Below are 8,585 nucleotides of genomic sequence, written 5' to 3'. Positions count from 1 at the left end.
TTTCACACCTACATACAGCACGTCAGTCTGGACTAGTCACATGTGAAGCACTTGATAGCCACATACAACTGGTGGCTGCTGTATTGGAGAGCAGCTGGATTTTGATTGCCTAAGTCCACATGTTGTCTGCTAGGAGAGACCTATAAGTGACACATGGGTTATATGCTACCTGAGAGAATATGGTAAACAGGCCAGAGCACTTGTCCAATGTTAATGGCATTAGGCTTCATTCCATCAACTACAACATTCTGGGCCCAGAAACAAATCAAGGTGACATACATCAAACTGATTCCACAGTTTATCTCATCTCTGAAACAGACTGGTATGGAGGTTCACATGGCAAGGGTGGAGGGTTCAAGACAATTGTCCCTTTGTAGTATAAATAAACTCCACTAGGGGGCCTTCTAGTCACAGTTGCCCAATTCCGGATTGTGATAAATTACAATTCTAAAACGGAATCTTGGAAGCAGAATTTTTAAGTTTATAAATACAAGGTAAATTTTGGAAAGGCAATCTTTGTGAGTTCAAAATAAAAATAAGGCTTTCAAACACAGCTCTATTTATCCTATCATACAACCTGGACGTGGCTTTCTTCTCATTGTACCTGACTCTGGCTGGTCAATCAGCTGAGTGGGCCCAGACTTCACAGGGGACAGCTAATCAACTCACTTTCCTGCTCTAGAGCCAAATGCATCTGTCTCCACTTTTTCTAGATCCTCGTTTATTTATCCAGATGCCCTTCCTGTTCTAGTTTCTTCCCCGCACTTGAGATCATGAGGTAAAAAGAACATGTTCTCACTTGGGTTCAGGAAGCCTCAAATGCAAAGGACCACTCCCCTCATCCATTTCAAAGTGATGTTCAATGGTTAATTTGCCAGTTGTCTCTTTTCTCTGCTTTTAGGAAGCTCACGGAGCCAAACTGGCTGGAGCAGAAAGCATAAAAACCAACGGCTTGCTTTTGTATTCCTGCTCTTTCTTGCTGGGCTTTTATTTGCTCTTCTGATTATTGTATTGTTTGAGATGCTTATAGATGATCCTGAATCATTTTGGGAATGTAGTATGTGGGGGGGCTCTAATAAGATATAATAGTTTCTTCACTGTACTACCAATGGACTCTTTCAGATATTGACCCAGCTACAAGGTGAAATTACCTCTTTTAGAAGTCAATGCCAGCCAGCTCCATCTTAAATCATGCAATGGATGTCACTGTGCAAACTCCAGAAAGATGGGAGTCATCGCTACCACAGGACTGAACACAGGAGGCCAGCAAATATTTACCAAGCATATAATTATTTAATATTTGAAGATCCTCAAAAACACACATATTTTAGTCTGGAATATTCACTTGAACTATAATAAGGCTTGCTTACTTTTAAGAAACAGAATCTACTTGGACTCAAGTGCTTTTATCTTAGACAAAATGGGTTATGTCTGTTCCCGAAATCAAAATAATGTGTCTCAATCTATCTGAATGACACATCAATGGCATTAAGTGGCATACTGGGTGAGTTGTGTCACTTAATGTGGATAAGTTAGTGATTGGAGTTCTTAAAGATTTTCTATTTTCAGTGAAATCATAACCATTAGCATAAAAATTGTATTCCAATCTCAATTTTATCATACTTAAAGATTCTCTTCAAGCCTAAGTCTCTCACTTGGAATGAATAAATCCTGTGAAAACATTCAACTTCAGATTTGCTTCTTCTTGTTAGGGCCGTTGGGCACAAAGGACTGGTGGTTTAATAGTCATGTTGGCATTTCTTTGTTTCTGCTTTAGCTGTTAAAGCTACAGGGCATGTGCTGTGCCAAGGAGGGAAAGTTGATCCTACAGAACTGAAGCACAACTGCAGCTCCTTAGTGCATCCTCTTTGGTGATACTGAGACCGGGGAAAAGGACAGATAACCGATTATCAAGGAAAAGGAAAGGGGTAGATAGCACTCCCTGTCATCTGGTGGCTAACAACGTCCAGGGGAGGGAAGAATCACGTTTTCCAACACAAGCAATCACCCACTGGACAGCCCTCTTCCTGTCCTTTCTGTCATGTAGGGAAAAGAGGAGGAGCAGATGTTAAGAAAGGAAACCTATTATCTATAAAAGGGGCAAGACACCCCCACTTCCTGGGGCACCAACTCTGGTCACTCTCCTTTCCAGAGAAGTCTCTCGGTTCTACCATTTAATAAAACCTTTTGTTCTTGCCTGTTTTTCTGGTGTTCGATCTTCAATACCAGGGGAACAAGGCCTCGACCCTAACTTTCAAGACCAGTTTCAATACTAATTCTCTTAACCATGTTAAGATACAGGGACATGGATTTGGTGGGGGTGGGGGACACAGCAAAGAATGCATCAAACCTGGAACCCTAAGGAACTGTTTGCTCATACAGGATGACACAATTGGGCTTTGGTCACCAGGACAGGACTCAACAGGTTCAGGGATTAAAACTGTGACCGATAGGAAAGAACAATGACTCAACCAATGCTTGAGCCCAATTTCCTTTTCAAAATCACCCTAAGGGGGAAAAAAGCTCAAATTTTTTTTTCAAATAACACCCCCCCCCCTTTTGTAGTACAGGGAATGGGAACCCCGGGTACTCCACCCTTAAGCCACATTTTTTTGAAACAGGGTCTTACTAAATTGCCCAGGCTGGCTTTGAACTTGTGATCCTCCTGTTTCAGCCTCCCAAGTCGCTGGGATTACAGGTGTGCACCACTATACCTGGCTTAAGTCAGTCTTTTGGAGGAGCCCACCAAGCAGATCACACACCTTCAGTTTTGAGAAAACACTCTTGGAATGGAAACCAGTCAATATGGGAATCACGGTTCAAGGAACCCAAAGTAGAATTAAGAGTTTTGGGGTCCGTAACAATCTTCACACCCCATTTTCTGCTACCTTGTGACTACAGCGGATTTTCAAACTCGTGGAAGTGCCATAGCATAGTTGAGATTCAAAGTGCAGCTGTTGAGTCGGTAGAAGAGTATGTGCTATTGCCTCAATCATCCATAAAAGTAAATTCATATCTTGGATAGGGGTGTTAAATCTTTTTACTTCTACTTTCCTCAGGTATATCATGTACATGAGTCACCTATACCCTAAAAATGATCTTCATGCATTTTTGTTGCTCTTAACATCTCAATGAAATAATTTTAAATGGTGATCCCAAACCACTTTTCCAAAGATTTCTTTGGAAACATTAGGATACCAGAAAGGATGTTTAAAGTCATGTTTATTGTAGTACAAATTTATATTCAGTAAAATTCACCCTGTTAAAACAGTGTGACATTTGACAAATGCATAATCATGCAATCACCACCATAATCAAGATGTAAAAGACACTTAGAAAATTCCCTCCTATCCATTTGCAATCAACCCCTTTCTGTTCTTGGAATCAATCGATCTGTTTTCTGTCAAAAGGGTCAGATCTAATCACTGAAATGATCTACTGTGAAAAAAGATGGAAGTATACAAAACACGCAAAGCCTAGGATTTGAAAGTGTTTTAAAGTTTTCTTTAGTAAACCAACAATGGGGACAGTTTCAAATTTTACTGAGGCACAGATATTTTACTCAGTTAAGAGGTAAATCTTAGAATTTAAGTCCAGCACTGCCATATTTATGCCTCTACTAATTGAGTATACCACGAAAGGACATGATATCTGGAATGCAAGTATAATTTTATAATGACTTTTGTAAATTAAAGCAGTCAACAAATTTCTTAACATAGTTGTAAAATAACTATGTTATTTTACATAGTTACATATTTTACAATTCTAACAATTCAAGTTAGAATTGTTCGGGCTAGGATTGTAGCTCAGTGTAAGAGTGTTTGCCTAGACATGTGAGGCACTGGGTTTGAGTCTCAGCACCACATAGAAACAAAGCCCAACAACTTAAAAAAAAAAAAAAAAAAAAAATGCGGCGGGGGTGCTGGGGAGATAACTCAGTTGGTAAAGTGCTTGCTTTGCAAGCACAAGGCCCTGGGTTCAATGGAGGGGGGTGGGGGGGTAGAATTGTTCTTACTGATCTTTTTTTCTTTTTGGTACTGTGGATTGAACCTAGGGACACTCAACCACTGAGCCACATCCCTAGCCCTTTTGCTGAGGCTGGCTTTGAATTTGTGATCCTCCTGAGCTGCTGGGATTACAGGTGTGCATCACCTCGTCTGTCTGGCTCTAACTGATCTAGTCTTGTAGTAGAGTATATGAACCAAGATTAAGGACGATCTTCAGTGTTAATTCTATGTCAAGTTTCAGACTGGCCTAGTTGACAGAAAACCTAAATATGGAATTGAGTTCTACAGAAATTCTCTAAGGGTCCAACTCAGCTACAGGGCACAGGTACACAATTCCCAGATATGTTCCTATATGTAATTGGGACTGTCTCAAAATTTACCCTTGCAACCACCAAGAAAGAGACAAAAGACATCAAAACCTCTATTCCATATTAACACATACACCTTATTACTTGAACAGCTTTACTGATCCTTTACCGTATCAGACCTGTAAAAGAAATACAGTAGGTTATTGGGTCAGCAATTACTAAACAATAAAATAATACAGTGGTGTCTAGACTATGTTTACAAAAATTTAGAAATAAGAAACAGAATTCCTAATGTACCTATTGTTGGCTCAAACATTTTAACACACACACACACACACACACACACAAACCATAAAATTTTTAAAACTCAAAATCCTATCCTCTTGACTTAGCATTAATCCATCTATTAGAGGCTTCCCTCTCTTCTGTGTATGGCAGAATTTTTAAAGGGGTGGTATGACCACAAATTCCTGCATACCAAGTTGGCCTCAGGTAAATCCTTTAACCCATCAGAGCAGAAGCATATCCAATCAGGTTAGAGTTCTCATCCTTGGCCAAGAATTCTATTCCACTACAACTCAAGCCAGATTGTTTCCATTTGGTTCATACCTTATGTTCCTCTGGATCTTGAGCACCACTGAGCCTGGCAAAAAGAAGTGACAACAAAGTTAATGTTAAGACTATCAGGACACAGCTTTGTTTTTTTAAAAGAATGGCTTTTATTGTGACTATCTACTAGCTGCCTTTGATGAATAGATTTAAAAAAAAAAAAAAAAAAAAAAAAAAGCTATGGTCTCCAAATTCCAGACACTTGGGAATGTTTTGTAATTTCCAGCTAGGAGGAAAATGAAAGAACTTAAATTCCTTATACTTTAGGAATCAATTTTACTTCAGCAGTTGTCATCTTTCCAACTTTATCTCTTTGCTACATTAGCATGGAATAGTATCAAGTTTAGAAAAGAAACATTACTTGGATACAGTATTTTCCTAAAAAACTGAAACAAACCTTTCACAGATTTAAAATTAAAGGAAGCATGAAACTTGTTTACCCTGAGGCTGAGAGCCCAGGGTTGACAACAGTTTCTAGTCCTGGGCACTTGTTCAGTTTCCATAATCCTTAAATAGACACTGGCTCAGGGCTGCTGCCTTGACATGCCAGGTTCTCAGCCTGCTTCAAACCGAATAGTTAGCCCATTTGGTTCAACAGGAATCCCAACACCTAAAGCAGTAGTTTAAAAAAAAAAAAAAAGTTCGCCCATTAGAGGTTCCTGTGTTACTGGGCTATTTGACAGATTAAAGATGTAGCACAGGAAAAGCTGTTTGAGTGCTTTGGGTCCAGATATGTAGCTGAACACAAGGTGCCTAGAACACAGGTTACATCACTACCCTTCTTTCCCCTTTCAAACGAGCAAAATCCATGTCCCATTCAGCTTCCTTATGTTAAAGGGTAATAAGAGTCTCACCAACTGAGGAACACATGTCAAACACACCACTGAGCTTTCAGTATAAGATTACTAAGGGGTACCTATGACTGTCACAATAAATACTTCATTCATTCAAGTCTAAATTTAGATCTTCCTAGTTTCTGCCAAATTCAGAAAACGCTCTTTTGTACATCAATTTGTACCCATAACGAACATTTAGAATGGTCCAAGCCCCAAGGCTTGGAAATTCTTCCTCCAATTAGACTTTGTCTAAGGCAGTTTCGCATGTTTCTACATCTTGGGGACAGAAGTTAGGTGTCTAACACCTTGTGCAAGCACAACCCCGCTCCACCCGCCGCAGGACCAAGCAAGCCAGGCCTGGTCCCCAGCACATGTTGCAAGCGGCCCAATGTAGTATAATGCACCAACTTCTCTAAGAAAGGTGGATCCGGGGGAGAAAACTGCGGGCTCCCCCATCAAGGCTCTCAGCGCTCTGCTTGACTCACTGCAGTCATCAGCTCCCAGAAGATTCGCCCAAATCTTTTTTAAAAACCCAACCGCCGCGCAAAGTGGCAACTGAAAAGCATTTGTGGCGGGGAAGTGGTAGTGTGGGCGAAATTACCTCCGCTTGTTGCTAGCACTGGAATTATACTGCTCTGTTCGGAAACTTAAAGCGCTCAGACCTCTGATCTCATCCATTTCCTAAATGGGCTAAGACCCGGTCTCCTGAACCACCCGGCAGGCGGGAGCCCGGGGGGAGCAAAGAACCCGGAGGCAGTCCCGGGATCAGCTCCTCGGTCCCGGGTCCCAGCTTTTGGACTTCTGCACCCGCGGGGGCCCCGCCTGCGGCGCCGAGCTGAAGCCGAACCCCCGTCCTGGGCTCAGGGAAGGGCCACCGGCGAGGCCCGCAGCCACGTGGCGGGCTCCCACGCCTGGCCGGTCGGAACCTACTCACCGCGCAGCGTGCAGCGACCTAAAAGAGAGAGCGCCTGCTAGACCAAGTTTAAAAGGGCCCTCGATCGTTAGCACCCGAGCGGCAGCCAACCAAAAAGTTGCCAAAGCGCCCCTCCCGCCCCGGCACCCCGCCTAGCCAGCCCGGCCCGGAGGCCCTCGCGCGCCCCCTGCCGGCCGCCCGGGCGCGGAGACCCAGACGGCGGGGATGCGGCCTGGCCTCCCTTTCCGGGCCTCCCTGGGCCCGGGGCTCCTGGTCTCTCTGCCCTGCATCCCTGAGCCTCTGGAGTCTGCGGTTTCGGGGACATCTGCCCCCAAACACCTCACTGGCTGTGATGCCCGCTTACCTCGTTGAAAGTTAGAGGAAGCTCTGACCCTCAGTAGTATCTCTGCCTACTCCACTCGTGCTTTTTAAAGTCTTCAGCCACACCCCTTTGTGCCTAAGATTCTCATCTTTTCATGTAACAGAAGTTTGGCGTCTGTTAAAGGAACTGTGATATGAGGTGGGGGGAGCAGTCATGATGGGATGAGGCAAGTGGGGGACTCCAAGTGCCTAGAAATCCCACCAATGGCTTATAATGATGACCAAGGTCTTAATATCTGGCTCCCAAAGCACCTGTCTGGATTGGAGGAGCTGCGGTGTGTTTTGAATGCAGAAAATTAAACAGTTCCATTGTCTGGCTGCCTAGGTAACAGAATATGGGTGTCGTGGATTGAACTGTGTGCCCCCTCTCCAAAAAATATGTTGGAGTCCTAACCTCCAGCTCCCGTGAGTGTGGTCTTATTTGGAAGTAGTCTTTGCAAATGCAATCAAGTTAGGATGAGGTCCTTGGGGTGGAGCCTCCTAATGCGACAGGACTGGGTCCTTATAACAAGAGAAAAATGTATGTGAAGAAAAACACACAGGGGAACATGTGAGGACAGAGGCAAAGATCCGAGAGATGTCGTGGCAGGCTCAGGAATGATTCAGTATTGGCTGTCACCACCAGAAGCCAGAAACCGGGAAGAGACAAGGTGGATTCTCCCCAACAGATTTCAGAGGGACCCTTGTTGGGCTGACACCTTGATTTTGGATTTACAGGCGCCCAAGCTGAGGTAATACATTTCTGTGCTTTCAGGTCACCAGATAGACTGTTAAGGTATCCTAGGAAACTAATACAATGACAGGAGTGGGAAGGAAGGCGCCAGCTGAGTCTGTAGTTAAGATTGACATCTCCTATAAGCCCTGTTGAGAGGAACTTGTTCCCCATGTTTACTGCTGAAGGCACTTGCTGGCACTTAAGCTCTCCATAGATAACTGCTGAATTAATGATTGACTTCATGCCTTGCTCTGTAGTAGGCAGTGGGAATATAAAGGTGAACACATAGTCATGCTTTCCCTGTAGGCAGGGACTCTTTCTCTAGACATTTGTAAACCTGAGAGGCATGAATCTGCATGATCAAGGCTTCATGCCCACATCACCCAAAGGGCTTACCTTTTATGCCAAAGCAGAAATTCACTGGAAGGAAAGCTGGGTAGAGAGGTTTGGAGTGGGAGGCAGGAAGTCAGCGACCAGCAATCCTAGAAACCAAGTGTCCATCTCCTTCCTCAGGGTAGTCTGCATGCCACCAAGGCACCACTGGACAGCATCCCCATCACTAACTACTCTTACTTACATATTCTTAATCTGTCCCCGGAATTTTGAGATTTGAGACTTTCTAAGGACTGCAGCACTTGAGATCATTTTGGCTGGAAGGATTGCTCAGGGCAATAAATATTTGAGTGCCTCTTGTGTGTCAGGTACTGTAATTGGTGTTGGTACTGTGAAGTTTGGTGAGAAACTGCCCCTGCCCTAAAGTGAGGAATATAAAGTGAGATGTTGACAGAAGCTTGATCACTGTGCCAAGGGAATAGC

General features: G+C 43.5%; 1 long non-coding RNA gene and 1 other non-coding gene across 2 annotated transcripts; both read right to left on the bottom strand.

Moving 5' to 3' along the window:
- Positions 1 to 4,040: 4,040 nt before the first annotated feature.
- Positions 4,041 to 6,730, bottom strand: LOC124991684 (uncharacterized). Its single transcript, XR_007109917.1, has 3 exons — positions 6,695 to 6,730; positions 4,925 to 4,958; positions 4,041 to 4,494 (listed from the first exon to the last, which is right to left on the bottom strand). It is a non-coding gene; the product is annotated as an uncharacterized LOC124991684 (long non-coding RNA).
- Positions 4,799 to 4,872, bottom strand: LOC124992037 (small nucleolar RNA SNORD93). The gene has a single exon (XR_007110042.1). It is a non-coding gene; the product is annotated as a small nucleolar RNA SNORD93 (small nucleolar RNA).
- Positions 6,731 to 8,585: the final 1,855 nt, after the last annotated feature.

Source organism: Sciurus carolinensis, chromosome 8 (assembly GCF_902686445.1).
Source record: "Sciurus carolinensis chromosome 8, mSciCar1.2, whole genome shotgun sequence".
In the NCBI taxonomy this organism is placed as follows: Eukaryota; Metazoa; Chordata; class Mammalia; order Rodentia; family Sciuridae; genus Sciurus; species Sciurus carolinensis.
This window is presented reverse-complemented; position numbering and strand designations above follow the sequence as displayed.